The 22,682-nt window shown below is 45.8% G+C and overlaps 1 protein-coding gene across 1 annotated transcript in view; it reads right to left on the reverse strand.

The window, feature by feature from the left end:
- The window catches only part of LOC149350013 (ADP-ribosylhydrolase ARH3-like), a 101,333-nt gene extending 88,925 nt beyond the window's left edge, over positions 1–12,408 (reverse strand). The window contains exons 1-2 of the mRNA XM_089579022.1: positions 12,377–12,408; positions 9,746–9,857 (exon numbers count right to left, since the gene is read on the reverse strand). The gene's annotated coding sequence lies outside the window, so the exon portion shown is untranslated. The remainder of the gene's footprint in view (positions 1–9,745; positions 9,858–12,376) is intronic.
- Between the last annotated feature and the right edge of the window lie 10,274 nt (positions 12,409–22,682).

A 22,682-nucleotide genomic window follows, 5' to 3' on the forward strand; every position in this document is an offset into this window, starting at 1 on the left:
ACGTGGGCGGCGCAGGCTTCAACAATGTCAACGCCGCGCAAGGCCCGAATGATCTACATTACTACATAGTACATCACCTGTGATGTAAAACGAAAAGTATGGTACCTGGAGCCCGATTTCTGGCACACAAGGTCTTGGCTCGAATCCCCGGCCTGGTCCCAACAGATGCACTCAGTTAATAGCTAAACTTTGCCACTTACAATCGGTCCGTTACGGCTCTGCATGTACTGCGCCGGCCTTTCACGTTTCGTGCCGAGATCCCGACGCGCATCGCCGTATTTTTACCGTCGGAAGCAGCAATGTCGTCATACGCCATGGAGGATGTAAGGATGTCAAAAAAAGAGAAACACTGACCGCACTGGACATACGGCTCACTGGTGTGATCAATCCGTTGCATCACTGCAAACTTGGCAGCGGTCCCATTCCATCTGGTAAATTGGATGCCTAACATTCACTGTTTCCTGGACGACCAGGCTTAGCGAACTAATGCCCGCATTCTGCGCCAACATTTTCGTTCTGACGATCAATAATCATCCCAGAAAAAAAAAGACGGCACAAAGAGACTAAGAATGAAGAAACAACACCAACTAATGATTAATCCCTTTTTCATTTGGGTTTCAGATATGCAAAAGGGCAGTGGGCTTTCGGCATGCCCAAAATAGAGTATACTCCTGTCCTGTTAATTCGGCAAAGTCTTCTTCGCGTTATATTGCTTGTTTATGTGATAATGTATCTACTGTAGCCAGGAAAGGTCCGCTCAACAATAAAACTCTGTTATTACTTTAGAAGATCCAAAGCCGGATTACGCTCATGCTCATTTACATTCCCTGCCCACGCGTCTCAAAGCACCTCAATACCTCTCTAAGCGGCTCTAGAGAGGTCGTCCTTGTTCGCACTCTTATGAGGTATTTTGCGTAAGTACGCTATGAATTATTAGCTCATAAAAACAGCGGGCAGAAATATGAAAGAGGCGTTCCTGAACAAATTGGCACACGTATACTTCGAATTAACCTTGCGCGTACTATAATAAAACTGCTTGCATTCTGGTTGCTTAAACCTAGGGACAAATGGTGCCGTTAAGCGGAGAACCTGCCGCGGCGATGGTGTGTCAAAAAAAAGCAGGTGGAAATGAAATTAATTCAAATAAATTCAATGAAACTGCCACCTGCCCGCCACGGCACTGCGCATGAGCTTTGCGGGAGCGCGGGAAGAGCCACCCATGGGTCTCACAAGCCCCACCGGTGTCTTTGTTAGAAAGCAGCCACCCGTCGGGGCAGTGGCGCATCGCTTAACCACTGCGCCAGATATGGCATGAGGACTGTCCGCGATCTATGAATGTAGAGTAGAGAATGACCAATTCCGCGTATCCCCCTAGTATTTTTCTTCTTTTCTAACAGCAGCAGAGTGAGCATAGTTAGCAAAAAGAAACCTCCTAACTTCAAAGAGAGTTTTACCAGGGTGTGAATCACCGCCTGCACTAAAAGACCATATTTCCCGAACACAATCATTTGCTTCCACCAATTTTTTTTTTAATTATGGAAAATAGTTCTAACGAAAAAAACTCGAGGAAGGACGCAGACACAGAGGGACTGGACCTACTGGACCAGCGTCGTCGTACTGGAAAATAGACAATGCCTTTCTCCGGTATCTCACTGTGGAATTCATTATCCTTTTCCTTTGCACTTTTTGCCGGTTCTGTTTTCGCTTTCATGCTTGAATTCTGTTCATTGCTGCAACTGTTTGCTTCATGGGGCGTTAAATGCTCAAGCATTTTCTTGAGTCGGCGATACTAGAATAGCATAATTACTGTGTATCTTGGATGTGAACCTGTGTTCTTATTTTCACTGTACCTTTACTGTGCTGCCTAACATATTAAATTATTCTTATCCGCTTTTTAAAAGGAGGTCTTCCTGAGAGGCTAACTTCTCGACCTCCTTCTGTATTGCTTGTTAAGTATGTAGCATCTATAATGAAGAACTATTAAAACTCAAACCTCGAACTACGCTATTCAGCGTGCGTGGGAGCATGAGTGAGAAAAGTATGTATAGTGAACAGCTCGCAAATTTCTTTACGTGAAAATGCTGTGACGGGTACATAGTGTGTGCTGGAATTACCCGAATTCATTAATTTCTTTCAGTTACTTCTGAACATGCTTTGAGAAGGTTGGAAATTTGCTGTAATCGCGGCATACCAAAAAGTACAGCAAGGCAAACTGTATGGCTCAGTGACCACCCTACAAAGAAAGTTTCAACGGTGACCCCTAAGAATCACGATTTATTTGCCTGTCCAGAGAAGACTGAGTTAAAGGAAGCGACAGAATGAAATTATGATACACCAGTTCAATTGAAATTGCAAGGAAGGTCTTCTGTCCGTAGCAATGGGATTCTTAAGACGCAATTTTATTCAGCTGCCAAGTAGTCTGAAAGAAAAGTTATATTTTACTAATGTCCACTCTTTATTAGAATACTCTTGCGTGTGCTGGGATCTGTATACTGCCGAAATTGTTGATGCAATTGAGAAGTTAGAAAACAGAGCAGTGAGGTTTGTTCACGGTAATTGGAGCAGAAATTTTAGTGTGCGAGAAATTAAAACCAAACTGAAATGGCAGGAGCTGAAGGAGCGCAGGAAAGATTTGAGGTTAAAATTTTTTCATAATATATACTACTGTAAAACCGGAATAAGTAGAGTCCAATTCATAGTACCTCCATCTTATATATCGAAAAGGCGTGACCACTCTCTGAAAGTTCGTGAACTTTCTTTTAGAAGTGACGTCTTGCGTTATTCTTTTTTTGCACGTACGATTAGAGTCTGGAATGCTTTGCCACCAAATGTTGTTTCAGCACTAGTAAATGATGCTTTTTACCACGTTTTGCTCATGTGATTTCGATGTTATTTAAGATGTCCCCCCTGCTGTAATGCCTGAAACAGGCGATGCAGGTAATAAATAACTAAATAAATAAACAGCGGCGAGATATCGCACTAACGGCGTAAGTGTTCAGTTGCAACGATATAGCGGCCATACTGAATCGTTATATTCTACGGCTTATGAAGACGACATCGATAGAAACAAAGATGAAACGAAAACACCACCAGACAGGCACACTGAACGACGACAGTAAGGCTGACCTCGCATTTGACCCAATGGAAACTTACGAAGTGCGCACGCGCATAGCACACTCGCTTCCTCTCTCACAGTGCGACAGCATAAACGTTTCGGTCGAACTTACATCGCGTTGCTCAGTGAATCTCAAGACAACGTCTTCGCAACGCCAGACCAAACTGCGATGATAGCGGCAAATTCTGCAGCTTCGGCATTTACAACGGCGCTGGAGAATACTTTATGCAGTTTTTTTACTGCACTCGTTCGCAACACTTCACGTACTGCGCCGCTGTCTCTCCCTACAGCATTACTTCACTATAAGCATACAGGCTTACAGCAACTATGTTTCGAGCGCAATCAACGCGAGTTGTCCGCGTGTGTAAAGGTTTGCTTAAAGCGGCGTCTTGTTCAGAGGTGCTGTGCCATAAACGCAGCAGGAAAAAAGAAGAAATAACCAGAACTAAGTTCCTGGAAAAGTTCTATTCAAATCGGATAGCACACGCAGTTTATCCGGAAAACCTTGCACCTTTTTTTTCGCGTCGTCCCCACACGCAAGCGTGCGGAGCTAAGACGCGGCGCGTGTGCTAGTCGCACCCACGTGCTGCCTCCTAACCGAATCTAAAGTGCCTGATAGCAGGCTCCTCTGAAAACGCATTGAGAAAGATGAATAGCGCAACTGCGTGTCCTCCCGGTTTGGGGCCCAATCGCCCCTGAACACGGCGGCTCAGAGAGTGTCCGCCAAAGATACGCTGAGCCGGTTATCGCAATCCTGCAGGAAAACGAGATCCGGCCTGCGCACGGGCGCCGCCGACGGCGACCATTTTTGTCCCCGCAACGTTTTTCAAGGCGCGATAATCCGCGATACACTCGAGAGCATTTTAACACCTGGAAAGGCCAAGTGTCGCGCGACACGGCCAACGCAGCCGCCTGCTTTGCTTGGCTTGTGTCTTGGCTTACTGACGACGACGTTAAGGACAAATCGTTTTGCTAATCCATCTGCAGAGGCGGTACTTTTTACAGCGCCGCCGACATACCCGAACTCCTCACAAGTAACCCGGCGACACTTTCCACAGCCTCCCACATTCCGTCTATCCCATCATAAAATCTTGCTTTGGAGGAAAAAGTGATCTCTGAAATATTTTGGCACAGTACCTTGTACATGAACCCAGAAGGTTTCGCAAGCCGCGCTGAGTTGAATAATCTAGGAACCACTTGCAAGGTCTAAAATATTATGATATTGAGGAATTTACCACAAAGTTAGCAGCCCTTCAGGACCGTAGATTTACTGCTGCAACTTTTGCTAAGCAGGGAAATCTTTTGAAATCGACTCGCTGCGGTGGATCAACGGCAGCGACATATACCTCTGCTGAGCCAGGGTTTGCAGGTGCTAAATACGGCCGCCGCAGCCGCATGCATTTAGATTGAGACAGAATCCAAAAGCATCCGTCTGCTGATATTTCAGTGCACATTGAGAAACCAAAGTGATGTAAATTAATCTGAAGCTATGCACCGCACGCCGTGCATCATCGCTACGGTATAGAAGCACCCACATAAAGACGCGTTTGTTTTTTTTCATCGCGCGGTAAATTTGCACATTACACATCATACCAAACCGGCACTGAGTTTCCCAGTGCGTCACATGACACACCTTTCAGCAGACCAAGAGCGAGCTGGTGGGGACGTCACATCGACGTCACATCCTTCTAGAAAAAGACTGAGGAGAAAAGAGTGGCGCGTCGTACGAGTCAGGGCTAGTGGGGAAACGGGTGAAATATTCAACGTGAAACACTCTACCAGCTGTACACAGGCACAGTGTGGTGCCAGGGGACATAACAGAGCGCATGCGCACTTCGACAGCTCACTCATCGTGTCACCACTCCCAAGTGGACGCTGGGCGTCCAGCCGGAAGACAACATATGGCCCAATTGGTGTGGACCCTTTGTCGAACGTTCACTGAGCGGCACAGACCTACTAATCTGTACTCATTATTTGCGCGTAACTGAACAGGACAATAAATTTGGGCGAAAATCAACGGCCTGATAGACGACTAAACATTTACGCCTCATCTTTTTCGTATCAAATCTCAGCTCGCCGACGTGCGGTCATGCGAATTAGCTCGTGGAGAGTTCCCAGCACACAACTGCGACAACAGGGGAAGGAAATGTAGCCCAAGGCGACCAAAAGTCAGGGGATAGATGGGGAGGGTAGGAAGTTTGCTGGGACGGCACAGCCGCATCTGTCATGAGACGGGGATCATTGCAGAGCACCAAGGGGGGCCTCTGTCCTGAAGTCGAAGAAATTCTGATGATGATGATGACCTATGACAGTTCGTCAAGCGTGCTCGTTTCCACATCTGCGACTGCGAAAGGTTATGGTCCAATCGGCTTATCTTTTTTTTCTTGATGAATTTCCCAAAATTTCCCAAAATTTGTCTTTAAAACGTGCGATCGCCTTACTGGCGTAATATAAGCCCAAGAATACAGTTGACAACGTCAATATTAATTTGGCCATCAAGCGGGAAAGCCCGCCATTTGTCGTGCAAAGCGTGTTAAAGCTATAGGCGCCGCAGCCTGCATTACTAGCCCCTTCCACCAGAAACACATTTTATCCTGATGATATTCATATGAAAATACACCTCAGTAACACGCGATGGCCGCAAAGAAGCCACGTTGCATACTTATATGCAACGCAGCACAGTTTAAATTCGCGGATCTGATTAGATTTAAACGTAATCAATTTGAAGATTACGAGCCCTCAGGCATAAACTGCAGTGGAAGTGCGGTGTCACCCTGGCCGCGCGTGTACAGTCCGCATAGTTTGAAATTAAGGTTCAAGTCAATGTTCGGCATCGTTACAATGCAAAACGTATCTTTACTATACGCACACCTGAGCAACACCTTATCACGCTCTCCACAAAGACCAAACGAATATTTATAAATTAACATGTCCGTAGTGGTTTCTGAGTTTTTCCATTCTTTATTTTAATTTTGACTACCCATCTTATTTCTTTTTCACCGAGATATGATATAACTGAATCTTTCGCTTAAGACAGCTTGAAATAAATTTATATGAATACCGGCACTACAAAACAGCGAGTAACATCTTGAGGCTACAATGCTCACATACCAGAAAGTGATCGGCGTTCACTTTCAACGGGTCTTGCTCTTCTAACCTCGTATCCAGAAACCGGAAACAGTCACGAGATGGAAAATGCAAGAGGTTCCATTTACAATAACTGTTAAAACGTTCTTCTTGTTGCAGCAGGTGGTAGACTTTTTTGTGTTGTGGAAGCATAAGTGAATATACTGCGTACCGTTAGTATGCCTGTGTCACAGAAACGTAGGTTTTGTTCTAGTAAACTGTAGAAGGCGTACCGCTCGCTTTTTCTGTAAATCTTGAATATATATAGTTCAACTTTGCTTAAGCGGATAATCTGACGAAAGAGTTCTCGTGCCAGACTAACGTACATAAAAAACACCTGTTTGTGTATACCTAGAGACAGTTAGTTAAGATAAAGTGAAAGTGCCGTGCGGGCATCTTCTAGGTGCATTCCTTACACCGGCTTTACACGTCTTTTTTTTCTTTTCTGTGACCTTTACCTCGACATGAGTATGAAAAATATATTCATCCGACAACGAAAGTTCTACTGAAGCGACAAATAATTAAAACTACCCCAGTGCATGAAAGTCGCTTGTAGGAAACCTGGAAGGAGAGGCATTCGCCTCTCTTATCTCGCAATGGACAAAAACACTAAACAGCTTGGCAACTACAAAAGTAAGTTTGCCGACAGCTCAACCAAAGCTGCTTGAATAAGAAAGTTTTTTTTTATATACTTAAACCCAGAAATTAATTGAAATTACTATACACAATGTGTGCAGCATCATAAACAAATTCATGTCTTAAGACATGTTCCTAAAGATCGACATGCGTCATTCTGAATGCAAATAGCCGCAACGAGTTCAAGATTTTCAGTTCAAAAAATCGGAGGCGAAAGGTATCAACAAACGCTTCAAACGCGTGGAAGAGCCGAAAAGCAATTTTCAAGTTATCAATATTTTCCTGCGCTGTGCTACTCAGGCTTCTGAATACACAAATGCGCTGAAATCATGTCCTTAGATTTGCGCAAATGTCTTCCAACTTACGACCATTCACATTTATGGCATTGTAAATAGCAAAGCTTTTATATAAAACAGTGCCCTCTACAGTTTCAAAGGTATGAAGATGCAGTTTTGATCAAGACTGCGTATTTCGACAACGCTATCCATCTGAATGCAGTTTGCACCAGCTATTTAACAGTTCGCCGCGACTGGAACTGCTAAGCGCTACAAAAAAAAAATGCAGCGCCAAGAAGTCCGCTCGTTACGAAATTTAGCTTATGCTCCAACATACATACAAGCCAGATCTACAGAAGACTTAAAAGATGAAGCAAGCGTCAGCGAAAGAATGCCTACCCAAGCCAGTCTCGCATCACCTAGGATTAAAAACACGTATTCGAGCCTTGCAGGATCGTTACCCCCTGCGGAGTTTAAAGCACTCAAAGCTTACAACGGGCCCCGATAATAAGCCCGACAAAAGTCACCGGGTCACGGGCGTTCAGCAGCTCCGGGGAGTCCGGTTTTTCCGGGCGCTTCTGTAGGTTGAACCAAGGATGGCGCCTTTTTATTTCTTTCTCTATTTCTTTACTTTGATCGTGGCGGCGAACAATCTAGCTTGGGTACTTCGGATTTTAAGACAGGGACGGACGAATGATGCTTCCTATCCTCCGTCTCTCGAGCGCACGCTGTGATAGCCAATGTTCCTATACAGAACGTCTTTCCTCCGTTGACAGCTTATATAACTTTAGAAGCCCATGAGCTCAACAGAGAGAGAGAGAGAAAGTTTAATTTAGAGAGCAAGGCAGAGAAGCCGGCTTAATTCTCCCGGCCTTTATGGAAGAACGAACAATTTCTCATCGTGCTTTTCCTCTTGACATCTTCGTTCTTCTCCCTAGTGACGTAATTACAACACGCCTTTTCCCGGCGCTTGATGCGTTTATGCGAAGGAGCTGTACACGAGACTGGACAGAGGTATACTGGCCAGTCACGGTAAAGAATTGTTACTAAATGTCGGATACAACTCAAGAACGGACAGCGAATGCTCCTCAAAGGAGGTCCTCCATCCAATGGCGTCTACCAACTGTCATGCTGCCGTGGTTATCCTTTTGACGCCTGTTACCGTAACATATCGCAGGGGGATGATAGGTGCTAGGGGATCAACCATGGGTTAACGGATCAACCGCTATAGCCATTACAATCGGTCGACACCATGGGCCGGAAGGCCTTCTCTGAGGGGCATTTGCTGCTTCGTTCTCGAGTTGTGTACGACTACAAACATCGAGACTTCAGGCGGAGATTGGAATTATTACTAAACGGAATCGTCACTAGCGAATGCAATCGTTACTAAACGGCGATACTTCACACCAGGCCCATATATGAATCGGTCATCAAACCTAGCCCGGCTTTACTCACAACCTAAAATTTACTGATATCGCGTCCAGCATCGACTGCCTCTATTTTTGGCGTCCACGTTCGCTGTGTGGTACAAGATAATTTGTTAGATTTAGAGAGCTGGTAGAGGCGACAGACTGTACTGAGCTCGGACTTAAACGTCACGGCATAATTATTCCGAACAAGTCAAGTCACCTTAGTTTAAATCACAGAGATGTCAGAAGCGCAGTCGGAAACCTATAAAAGGCTTGACGAAGGGTCTGCGCCCCTATACAAAACTTGGCGATCTTCATGCAAGAAAAACACTTCACTTGCACATCAACAGGAGACAACGGAAAAGAAAGCACGCGGCACTAGCGAATAAAAATAAAGAACATATATGCAGTAGAAAAAAAAAACTTATTTTACAGAAATACACAGCTTTGGGCAGGACTCCATAGAAAATGTCCTTTGTATGCCATATATCCTCTGGTGTGTTCAAAAAGGCTGGTAAATTATAGTTGGTCATCTGACGCCCATGATTCTTCCGTGTTTTCGGAATGTGGAAATGAACATGGGAGCGCGTACCATAATTATGCAACTCACGCTCCAACCTGAGTATTCCTGTGAAAAACAGCTGAATTATCAGCGGGTGCAGTTAAAATCACCCGGTTTTATTATAGTAAATGGCTAAACTCCGCGACGGTTCATGCTCTGTTTGTGACGTCACTGAACCACAGGTCCGAAACAAACCGTGACAACGAGGAGAGAATCGCAATACGTGCAGAACGCAGTTTGCAGCAAGTATACGGTGCTCACATGTCATAGAATTCGCTTTATATTGCAGTTTAACCGCATAAAAAACCCAGGTGCTATTACGATGAGGTGTAATCCCTGCGTTTTAACCGTACGGGCTTGCACGACAGCAACCAGTAACACGTGTTAAACCTCGCTGACCTCTTTCCTGTACAGCACCTGAGCCATTGGAAAAATTTTCTCCGCCTAAAAAGCTGAACTCGTGTACTTTCACAGCACGCTATCCAAGCAGGCCAGCTCGCTGGGCCAAACGGCAAGTCGTGTCTTTCAATCGATCCCGTCACGCGCCTGACACTGCAAGTGTTCTCGCCTGCTGCTTTGCACGCGACTTCCATTATCTTCGGGTTGTGTTGCGATACGGCACCTTTGGGTGAGCGTCCGACGAAGCGTGCGCCGACGCAGCAACGCCAGAACGCGGACGGTCCGGGTGGAAGAGGGAACGAAACGCTTGTGCAGCTGTTCCTCAGGTGCTGACGCTGAAACAAAGAAAAAAAAATAAGAATGGGCGAGAGGCTTTACGAGCAGAAAAAGGGAGAAAATACATGCCTGTCAAAAAATGAGCTAGATACGGCATGACTGCGAACCATGATTTTTGCCATTTTTTTGAAGTCGCCAGACGGTGCATGCACGCGTCAACAATTACTTGCGCTAAGATCACGGTCTAAATTCAGGCTGATGCTGCAGTACCAAGCAGAACAGCAATGTTTTCTGGGGAAGACACACAGGACATCGCTCACGTATATACAAGTCGTTCATGATACGTCGACGCCTTTCCTACTCACGGCGCCTATCGCGTAACGCTCCTAAGTAAAACAATTTTCGTGAATCTCGCCTCACATATAGCAGTGAACAAGAAGATCTGATATCTAAGTTTTTCGAATTTAACTTTTTTTACCACTCTAAAATTTGAGCACGAGGTTGGTGGGTTGACATATGAGACCTAGCACACACTAGCAATCAATTTTTATCATCATATTAAGTGAGAATTTGTTCCCACGGCAAAATTTATTGAACAACTGTTTTCTGCTCTGCGTGAAGGTATCGGCGACTGCATGTTTTTTTATTACAAAATGAGGCAACAATTTCAAAAATGCCTTTTCACAATAACCTAATGCATCAATACTTAACACGCAAGCCTTTTCCGGCCATCACTGCTTGATCCCGCCGACGCGTGGAGTCCGGAAAGCTGTCAGTGAAAGTCTAGCCCAGAGCCCTCACTCTTGCAGCAGCTTGTCGACTTTATGCTAGGCCCTGCTGGCTTTGTCGCTTAGACGATGCACGACGCTTCTCTAAAAATATTCAATTGAAATTATCTCGGTGGATGGCTTGACCACTCCATAAGGTCCACCACCTTCTGCTTCATTCAATCTTTCGCAAGCATAGAAAAAGTGCTTCAGGTCGTAATTCTTTTTAAACACACATTGAAATCCCAGATTATTGCGTGCCTGTGGAAGCACAACCTTTTCAAGAATGCTCTGATCAACCTCTTCGCTCGAGGTACCTTGAATACACTCAAGAAGACAAACTCCGCGAGCGGATAATCAGCCCTGTGCCATAGGTTCCCACTTCTGTGGTTTAACGTGGTAAGCTGACAACGCAGTCCATATAAATCGCGTTGCAGGCGACATATGCAACGGAATTCCACAATTCCCGCACGACAAGAGCTGTAATTCATCTAATTAAATCACTCTTTTCCATTCGTGACCTATCCACACCGGATGTTCCTTTACCTACATCATCCTGGAAACCCAATTCTCTTCACAGATGTGCGGGGTTTGAGCTGGACTCCTGTTGTTTAGTTCAGTGCATTGCACATGACGTCTCACAGTCCATGGAGAGACTGTAGAGCCTGATAACAGGGTGAAATCTTCTGAAATATCGCTAACAGTCAGTATACAGTTTTTAGACTCGCACGAACAATGTCTTTCTCAACAACTTGATTGGTCGTTCTGGCATGTCTCCTGCGAAAATCGAGATACCAAACCTCCTCTGAACCTATATCTCTTCAAAAGTTGGGAAGGCGTGGACCGCGCTACTCTGAAATCCAGTGAAATCTGTTGGTGTTTCATCACATGGTTGCTGCCGCAGATAAATGCCATTCGAGGAGTTCTGATGGCGTTATGTTAGCATCACACTCCGCCCACTGATTATAAAAATACACAGTAAAACATGTAACCGCAGAATATCTCACCTGAAAGTGACAGAAAGTTAATAATTTAGAACAGATGGAAAATGAACGCAGTGAGAAGTGCCTATGAAAGCAGAAAAATGGAAAACGAACTGAAGGATAACAGTTACGCTCCCAAAAACACCAGACGGAAGAAGAGGCATTATTGCATCATAATATATTCATAAATAGCAAATAGGTCATTTATATCCGTGATATTTTGAAGTTATGGAAAAAAATTGAAAATCTGAAATAAATCATGTCATCAGCATATGTCATGTCGTTCTGATTTCATCGGCTTGCCATCACGTAACAATATCACATCTTTTTGTTCACTACTGTATATTGCCTGAAACCATTTCATGGCAGAAAAATGCCCTCATCAAGCAACTGTTCAAAAAGAACCATCGTTCATTACAACGTCAACGCACATCAGACCTTCATAGGTCCGACCTTCATAGGTTCAGACCTTCATAGGTTCAGTGCACTCTGTGGCTTTAATTATTGGAGCACCACGCGGTCGCGAACCGAACACATACCAGACGCGGTATATGTTGGCGTCGAGTTCAAATTCGTTTTCCTGGAAAAAGAGGAAAAGACCCGTATACAAGATATGATGTCCCGAGTGCCGTGCGGTTCCCGGTGACTTGGCACTGCTTGGATAACAAGGTCGGACGCCGAGGACATTCGATTAGAAGATTTTATGCACAATTATTTACAAAATATACACAAGAACAAAGATTGGATCGGCCTCGGCGACTACCAACTAATCGGACACGCGTAACGCATGGCGCGCCAAGCATCAGCTCCACGACAAAAGCTACTCACCGCGGTAGGCCAGTATGATCGCGTGACAGCAAGCTGCAAAGCCCCACGAGGAGTGTGGTGCCAAGTTTGAATAACCTCGTTACCCGCTCCGAAAAAAAAATAAGAAACAGCAAAAGCCGCCACGATATCACTTTTCACGGATGTCGCTCGTCGAAAGTGACATCCGCTTCCTTCGACAAACCTGAGTCGCCGCTTACGACTTCACAATCCTTGCCCGGACATTGCGCTTCCGGGAGCAACGAAGGCATCAGCGAGTGCTGCGGGACTGCGGACACTGTTATTCATTTGGTTTTTTATTTTTTTATTTATTTCTTTTTGTATTTTCAACTGATTTTTTATTCCCCACAAGACACACATGCCTCCCTTTAACCAAGACATCGAACATGTCTCGATGGTCTCGGAGCAGCCTGTCTGACTAGCGACCCAAGGGTCCCGGATTCGATTCCCATCCCACCTCAATTTTCTTTTCAGCGCAAACAATTTGCTTTACATTCCTACATGTCATCATGATGTTTGAGTCATCTTGCGACCTTATAATGGACCAACGGGAATCTCTCTATTAAAGCTCCGGGGTTGCCGCCAAACGTGCATTCGAGGAAGCTGCGCCGCTAACCTACGAAGGGCCTGCATCCGAGCATCCCCTCGCGCACACGAATGCGAGGGAATAACATGGGACGCGCCGAACCTTACACTAGATGCGGTGCGAAAACCGGGATATAAAAGCTCTGCTAATGTTCCTGCAATATGCCCGAGTATTCACCAAAGTCGCTGCCATCTTTGGATCCGAGATCAGTGACAACTTGCGAAGTACCCCGGTCGCTCCAATCTAAAAGCGGCAATTTACTCTGAAAATATTTTCGCGCTCTCGAGACCGCCAGCTCTCCTGCCCACATACCTTTAATAGCTCAGGTCGACGCCAGCTGCTCTATAGGTGGGGTCGGATTGACGCGCCAAGATCAAGTCTACGTAAACGAGCAGTCGTCGAGTTGGGGTCAGCTTGCTCATCCCGACGTCTGACTCGACCCGCTCACGTCGGGTTCATGTATGAAAAGGTTGAATGTGACAGCACGTGATACGCTGGGCATTTTGGACAAACCCAATAACGCCCGGCGTATCACGTAAGATACGCACTGTAAAAACGTAAATAGTTTTCGTTTGTACTTGGAAAAGTAAATCCATTTCACATAGCAATACGTAACGCACATTTTCTGGTTGTTTATCAAAGCAGGTCAAATGTCAGTAGCTAGCCAGATAGGCACAAGCGAGGCCTGCTCAAGTATTATTGATTGCAAAACCCGATCCTACCTACAAAACAATCGAAAATTACAACGTGAATACTGCTGCATTGTCAGGGGAAGGAATAATTTTCAATTTTGCTGTTAGTTTATAGTATGCGCCAGTGTACGCGTACGCAGGTTTATCGATCTTAGGGTTTGGTTTGGTTTATGGGGTTTAACGTCCCAAAGCGAATAAGGCTATGAGAGACGCCGTAGTGAAGGGCTCCGGAAATTTCGACCACCTGGGGTTCTTTAACGTGCACTGACATCGCACAGTACACGGGCCTCTAGAATTTCTCCTCCAAAGAAATTCTAGCCGCCGCGGCCGGGATCGAACCCGCGTCTTTCGGACCAGCAGCCGAGCACCATAACCGCTGAGCCACCGCGGCGGCGGTTATCGATCTTAGGCATTCAAAAATTACCGCAGTTTGCTAATCTTAATTAGGCAGGGACCACATTTTTTCTAACAAACCTACTAGATTTTTTTTATTTCACATTTCTACAACGTAGAGGCCAGTAGCTACTAACCGCTGGAAGTTTGTAACTTCTATAGATCCCACGATTTTTACCCAGGCATTAGGGTTAAGAGGGGACACGATCCAAGGAAGCTGACTTTTGAACCCCGTGCTTGATTTTAAATAAACTTGTGGGGTGCAACTAGAAGAATCATTTTAAAATAAAAGAAGATTGCAAATTCTTTTCGGTTTTAAGGTATTACGAGTGCCCAGAGCATGGGACAGTGAGTTCAATTTTCAGCTTTTCAATTCTTAGGTGACAAAAACACTCTACATCCGGATATGAATGATGATTTTGTTTCGCCCTCATTGACTCACCAAAATTTTAAAATTTTCGTTGGAAAGAAATGTTAAAACGAGAAAACTACGCTCATAGCCCCATCCCTCACATATTATTGTTTCAGAAGAGGCCCATCAAACAAATATATGTATAGCAAGGATAGCTTTCCTAAAGCTGTAACTGGGCAAAAAACCACAAGATGAGAAAACGCGATTTCAGTTTTTACAGCACTCCTGTTTATTTCTAGGACTCATCAAACATAAAAAAAATAAATAAAGCACAGATGAGTGCACGTCGGGCCTTCTTTGTACACGCGGCGTTGTTCGGAAGCAACAGCTAGGTCGAATTTTTCTTCAACTACGAAGTTTCTGAGAAAGCTGTATAGCTTTCCTTTGTAGCCGTATGCCTGAACTCGGGTGTATGCCAATCAGTAATTACTCCCTTATTACAAATCTACTCCACTTTGGGGGATTCCCCTAAACACTTGACCAACACAGCTTGGAGCCTGCGCTTCTCCTTGGCCGCGTCTGACGAGGCAGGTATTTGTGATCGTGCACGGAACAGGCGGGCCCTTCCGGTTTGCGCCACGTGCTTTGTGGTCCGTGCATCTAGAACAATGTTAAGGTGCTCGAGCACACTCCTGTAAGCCCTTAAAGTCCAGACCCCCAACGAATGCCACTGTTTCCACTGGCTTCAAAGATGCAATTTCAGTCTTGGGGCACCTTTAACATGAGTTGAGTGACTCGGTAGCATTCTTGGTCTTCATTATCGAGCATAGGTCGTCTTTTTCCAGCTTGTTGTGGAGATATACGAGCTCCTTGGCAACATTTTTAGACAATACAGGGCGGCGAGCTCATGCCTCTCCGTCATCAAGCAAAGCATGGCGCCGGTTGTAGTGGCACCAAGAACCCTCACCACAAATGCAGAAGACTCGCAGAGACTGCGTACTGGATATTTCCCACTTCAAAAGCATTGCCTTTGTGGAAAACCGCATAGTAAGCTGCTAGCTTTTTTGTTACTGCTTTGGTAATCACTTCGCAGCCTCTCAGGTCCTTCTCAACTTTTTACGTTTCCGATTGCAGAAAGCATGCGCTTGCCAACAAGAATTACCATGTCTTCTTTCATGATCTATTTGTCATTTAGAGCTGATGCCGCTGTTCTATTATACTGGCATCGGCGGTACGAACGGGCAACGGAACGATGACGGGCGCGTGTCCGTCACCGACGCTCGAATGAACGTCACTTTCTGCAGAAGAACTTGCTTTGGGGCTAGTTGGTTCATGATTGAAGTTCAGAATGGCGCAAAAGACACACACACAGGTAAAATAGGGGATGACACAAAGAGCGCCTACTACCAACTGAGTTTATTGCGGAAACACCCTCTTTTATAAGGCAAGACATATCAACCACGAACCGGAAGCAGAAAAAACACATATTCATGGTTTGAATTCACATTTCGCAACACCATCGGCAGAAAATAAAAAGCCACAAGACCCCCCAAAAAAAACAGAATCTAGAACTACACGTGGCCGTCTCGATTAAACTCTGCCGCCAGGAGCTGGGTTTCTTAGACGGCCACGTGTAGTTCTAGATTGTTTTTTTTTTTTTGTCTTGTGGCTTTTTCTTTTCTGCCGATGGTGTTTCGAAATGTGAATTCAAGCCATGAATATGTGTTTTTTCAGCTTCCGGTTCATGGGTGATATGTCTTGCCTTATAAAAGAGGGTGTTTCCGCAATAAACTCAGTTGGTAGTAGGCGCTCTTTGTGTCATCCCCTATTTTTCCTGTGTATGTGTCTTTTGCGCCATTCTGAACTTCAGTCACTTTCTGGTGTTCTTGAGCGCGGATCTCAACGAAAATTTGCAGAAATGTTCTTGAATAGACCACGAATAAAAAAATTCGATGATTAGAAACTATTTTTTTCTTTATGAAGCTCGCCGCGCTAGCGCCGACAAAAACTGCATCTGTTACCATGAACCACTCCATTGAGGGCGAAAGACTAATCATCATACATGCGTCGCGCGAATAAAGCGGGTATGAGAAACGTATCGGACAGAGCTCAGCGGAAACCGCAAACGAGAAGAAGATGAGAACATTGGGCAAAATTCTGTCAGATCAGTCACAAAACAAAACTGGTTGTTATCCTGGTATCGTAATACATGCCGCTTGAGAAAAAAGTACACTGACGTCACACCCTACATCGTGTCACTAGGTCATAAATTAGATATTTTAGCCTCTACAAAACTTGCGTTTCCTTGAGAAAATATGGTGGAGTTGGAAAATTATTAACGTGTAGGGCCGTCGCAATACGGTGATGGCGTTGTCCGGTACGGTACTTCAGAAAGCACCTTTCGCATGAGGTTGCTCAGGATTATTAAGAAATCACAGATTGGCATTTATTTATTTATTTATCATGTATTTTGTTTATTATACATACTACAGCCCTTTTCTGGGGGCTACTGCAGGAGTGGGTATACAGGTATAAAGCGCCAGCCATTTACAAGGCAACATCAAAAAACATAAACAAGCAAATACCGCACGTACGCAACACCAAAACAAGCACGCAGACATTCAAACAATATACTGACTAGTACGAATCTTGACTAGTATGAATCATTCCCCGGCAGATTATCTGCATCTCCATCGTAGTCATCAAAAATGCCTGTTATTATACTTGCAGATAAAAATATAAATATGCTTGGCAATTTAATTGAATTGGCAAAATTCCCTTGAACTGGCGCAAACCGCGTTTTGCGCACGTATGTGGCGCCACCATGCGGGAGCCGCAAGAAAACAAACTGTGTAGCAGCCTAGAAGACGACACCGATAGAGCATCGCGCTATACGGGCTACCGCACGGTAGGAAGAAAAGGCATGACGCAAAGCGCAGTGTAAGACGGCAAGAGCCGTCTAATGAATGCCCGTCCTGTGCAAATACGCGATGAGTACAGCCAGAAAAAAGTTGTAGGGTTTTAACGCCTACTCGCACGTAGGGTTTTAACGTAGTTAAACCGAGTAAACGTGCACAAGCATGTGCTTAGCCTCATTGGCTCATGGTTCTGCTTTGCTGGGTCGGCGGCACCTCCGGCGAAGATATTAGACTCAAGTTAAGCTCTGATCGAGGTTAAGCTGATCTGATCTATTCGCGCCTCAGATGGAAGACGACGATGTGCAATGCACAGCGCGAGGGTGTGTTGCAGTTCAGCACCAGGCGTGATCGGCTGCGGCGAAAGCATAGAAATGGGTGGCTTGGAAGAAGAAAAACCGTGAAACAAGCTGGTGAACAAACAAGTGAACAAGGCCGACCCCTCCAGACTCGAGAGAAACACACGGCCTCGACGCATAGGCTCCCATTGAGAACGCCAAGCAAAGGTCGCGAATAGTCTGTGAAGCGCTTGTACCTTCTTCCTCGCACTAGCACAGTGCATCACTTGCCAATGCATATAAGCGTTTTGCAACCAAGAAGATGTTGCATACTTGTGCCCGAGCAAAAATCGAGAGCTCCCGACCCATCCACGCCTGCGTCTGGCGCCTCACAGAGCCATATCCATTTCTTCCAGCGGCGCTTAGAAGGCGACTAAGTTGTCGATTGCCTTATCTGTTTGCTCCGACTGGTCATGGCCGAGAGGGGGCTTTGTGGGGTTTCCTGAAGGAGGTTGCTGATACTTTTGATTGTCTCACTGTTCGCTTCTCGTTGCAACATTTATTCGACCTGTCAAGGGGGCAGATGACAAAAAGTAATAATAGAATCTCTATTCCCTATGCCAGTGTATTGGCAGCCTTACCTTGGTTTAATGGATTCGAGTGTATTGAAACGAGTTCAGCGAATGTATATGCAACCTACGGCAAAATCCTTCTTTTTTCAACTCCACACTTCGACTCTACCCCTCAAGGTCTGGCTTCGCGCCAAGGGGACTTTTGTGCGATGGTCGGTGAACTGTCGCCTGTGCGGCCAACCAGAGACGATCGATCACTGCTTCATGTGGTGCCGTGATGCAGTGCTTTTCTGGGACATACTACAGCGGACAATCAAAAAGGACACTGAGATCTCACCTTAGAGTATACGGTTCTTGCCTGTCCTGAAAGACTCCGGGATTTCGTGCGATCTGTTAATGCTGATTGGACTTTTTAGCCCGTGGAAGAGCCGCATGACGGATCGACACGCGGAACCACCCAGTTCATCTAAGTCTCTATTCAGTGAACAGTGTGCCTTGGTGCTGGGGTTTGCCGATTCTCGACGCATGCCTATATCTCCCGCAATTTTGATGTGCTACTGCAGTGCAGTGTACGAAGACATTAGAATGTGTGTCTGCATCGCGGAATTGGTATGTGTGTACCTAAAGCATTTGGTAGCTGAGCAGGTTTGATTTCCAAGCAATAAATGAAAAAAACTGTGGCGACAGCATAGTGCTCTCGTGCAGTGGCCAGCAATGCCGATCCGTTCACGCCGCCGCGGGTTCGAATTCTAGTCGCGGCGATATTTACTTTATTTTTCAAGGTCAAGGTCACGGCTTCAGCGACGAGTCGGCTTTTGCAGCTTTGGTCGTGAAATAAAGCTTTCGCTCTAAAGATAAAATAAACAATCGGATGAAAGTACAGATCGCAGGGGTGGTGCGAGTATAGCGTGGTAAATAATCAGCGTGTCAGATGGGAACTGAGGGCGGGTGTGTGCTTGAGATACGTTCTAAACGATGACATTGTAGAAAGATGAACCGAATCACCGAACTCACTCTTTGTTTGTTTGTTTGCAAACGCAGTCACAACTAGGCAGATACGTCGCCGACGCACCGGCGCGAGACCGGAGTCGTCGATCACCGCGCATGTCGGCAGACTTCCTCATTCACTGCACATCACACTATACCAGACCGACGACGACGCCAGAACGACCGGCGACTGAATGTCCTCGCACTGTGACAGGAGCTCAGGCCAGCGATACCAAAACCAATACTGGCTGAGAAGGGTCGCACGACCGATCTTCGGTATGCAGATCGGCTGCACAACAAAAAAAAAAACTCAAGCTGATATCGAGACTGCGCCCTGAGTACACTATGCTTTTATTTTTTATTTGTAGTAGAAATAAGTGAAACGAGCGTCTGCGTTTAATGTTCAGACTTGGATACTCGCCAGCATTAAACACTCGCAAAACCCTCATATTTTAATCGAAGGCGGCCCAGTTTTGTGACCAATATAAGCCTAATGAATCTACGGAGTTCTTGTGTGTATCGATCGTGCACAGCGGATCCAGCAATTCCGCCGACTGGATATGGTGCTCCTCTGTAGTTCTGTCAAGAGCGACCAAAAGTCGACGATATTTTACGTCGCAGTACGGGCATACCATGAGCGGGAAGCGCCGATGCTATGCGAGGTCAACAGGGAGGCTGTCGTGCGTGAAGGCACAGCCAAGAGCACTCCACAGCGTACAGTCGCGAGCAAAAAATATTAGCACAGATCATTGGGGATCAGAATTTGTATATCTCACTACGCGGCGCTGCGGTACGCAGACCTGCCTAACGGGCCGTTTCCATGTTTGCAGCGTAGGGGGGGACGGCATGAAGTAAACTTTATCAAGCGTGCACCGCCCGAGCGTTGAAGTGCCGATCCTACGTGACTGTGCTTGCGGCATTCATTTTGGCTCGGTTATCATGAGCAAAGATGGCCTCTTTTTATTACCTTTTTTTATGTCCGCGATGGTTTGTCAAAAGGAACTCGCAGGAACAATAGATAGCGCTGCTTTTAGCCAGTAATTTTGCTGTCCGTGGCAGTCCGCTGAACCCCCCTAATACTGTAGAATGGGAACGGCCCGGCACTCTCGTTATCAGCCTCTTCGCCACCCGCAGCGCCACGCGTTGTCATTCCGGCGCTCCGGTGTTCCGTCGCGTGTGCTAATCTTTTTTACCCGCGACTGTACAAAAGTAACCCATTTTCTCATATTTGTGATTAAAGAGATTGAAAATCAGATGTTGGTCGCAGTGCGTGATGCAAACACACTGAGCGAGAAGAGCACAGCCGGTTGCGACAACTGCGCGGACTCTCAGGCATTTCCCATGCAAGGCGATCCTAATCATCGCCGTTTATTTTGCGTTATCGCATAGCAAAGGTAAAGCTTCTGTTGTTGCTGATATCAAGACATTATTTGCTTATGCACAGCGCCATGTCAGGCAAAGAACATGCACTGGCTTAACCCAGCAGCTATGTAAACAAACAGCCGCACTACCGTGCTGCCGCCCTCACCATTACAATCTTCAGGAGAGTTCGCCTTCGCGAGGCCAGATATTCAAGCATGGAGAATTCTATTTAAATATTCCTTAAGCTAATACGAGAGCTGTTTGCCAAGCACGTCGTAAAAGTAAGTCAGAAGCAGATATCAATCCCAGCACATACAAGTACAGAAGCCGGAGCAGCTGGGCACCGCTGTGGGCGAAGCGCAGTGCAGAGGCGATGACCGTTGGTCGTTGCGACCAATGAGACACGCCGGCGTCGTTATAGTCCTCCCGGTTGCAACAGTGCGAATATTCGATTCGCTGAACGAATCAAATAGTGCACGGTCATAATTACTCGATACGAATCGAATATACTAAGAGTTTCCAAATAACTAATAAGTTTCGAAGAGTTTCCAAATAACTGGCGCCAAGTTCGAATAAGGATCCCAGTAGTTATCTGTTAGGACTATTTCAAAAGCATGGCCCACTCCGACGCCGCATAGCACACTGCTGCCATAGGCCTGCGGAGAATGGAGGGCTCCGCGCCGCTACGGTTCCATTCGTGTGGCAGCGTTCATACGCTCATACAAGGCCTCTGAGATCGGGCGACGCGGCAGGGCTAAGGCAGGTTTGACATACCGGGCCTTGGTGCCGGATCTCGGAAGCTATGGCATATACGTACCTCTCAGCACTTTCACCTACGGAGATACGACACTAGTTAATACGCTGTAATCAGTAGGCTTAATATCCTGACTTCGTGCACCAAACACCCTAGTGGAAATCAGTGTTGCTTCATTTGACAGCTGTAGCTGTAACAACCTAATGCATAGCGCGGTACCAGACTGTCGCCGCCAACGCTCTGCGGTTTCTCACGATTATTCTTTTTGTACGAACATTCACACAATAAGCGAATATTTGTAAATATATTCTATTCGGATTCCATTCCGTTCTACCATTGATCTATTAGATTCGTGCTAGATTCAGATTTCGGCAACACAATTCGCATTCGACTCAACTTTGAAAAAGTACTGTACCCACACCCCTATTGCCGATGACCCCGACTTCGCCTCGTTTTCTACGCTGCCGCTGCCGCTCATGGTCTTCTTGCCTTGCTGAGCAACGGACGCACGTCAGAGTTGTTCGTGTCGCGCGAGCTCTTCGCGACGCGCTTTTCGTGGCTCGCGTGCAAGTTCCCGTCGAATACTTGGCGGCGGCGACGCCATTTTGATTGTTTCCCACGTGTTAGCTACGGCAGCGGCACGGAGGAACGCTGTATACATCGCTTCCAACACACGCCCCCAGTGGCATGCGCATGTGCCAATGGATCGCGCAGAACGTGGACTGACTGGCCCCATAAATGTCATTGATATTCCAACTCGTATCACAGCTGATAGTAAAACTTTAAGTGATGTATATGCCTAACGCAGACCGACCAGCTTACCATCCGTCTCTTACAAGTTATTTACAAAGGTAATCGCTGACAGAATACGGACAACCTTAGACTTAAATCAACCAAAGGATCAGACAGGCTTCCTTAAATTGTACGCGACAATAAGCCATATTCACACTAGCAATAAGGTGATAAAACATTGCTCAGAATATCGCCAACCCACATATATAGCCTTCATAGATTACCATAAAGCATTTGACTAACACAGGTATTATGGAAGCAGAGCGTAGACGAGCCATGTGTAAAAATACTGGGTGTCCCAGCTAAATGTAACCAAACTTTTAAAAAAGGCGAAGTGTCCTAGTACAGTTAAACCAACTCAGGGTTGTTCATAGTCGCGTGGCCTAGTCTTGAGTATTTTTTTCGCTGTTCAAAGTTAATTAATTTGTTAAGTTTAATCAGTTAACTTTTTAATTATTAACTTCAGGAAGAAAGTGGCAATGCAAAAGTTTTAGATCACCTCGAAAAACCGCTAATAGCGCTGTTTCCGTCAAGTTACGATTTACGTAGCTTCATTTATTGGCCTTAAAAGAAAGTTGTCACGTGACCAGCTGCTCGCTCACTTCTCTGCCCCAATGTGCACCCAA

This window comes from Amblyomma mixtum, chromosome 3 (genome assembly GCF_055824585.1).
Source record: "Amblyomma mixtum isolate Tamu chromosome 3, ASM5582458v1, whole genome shotgun sequence".
Lineage (NCBI taxonomy): Eukaryota > Metazoa > Arthropoda > Arachnida > Ixodida > Ixodidae > Amblyomma > Amblyomma mixtum.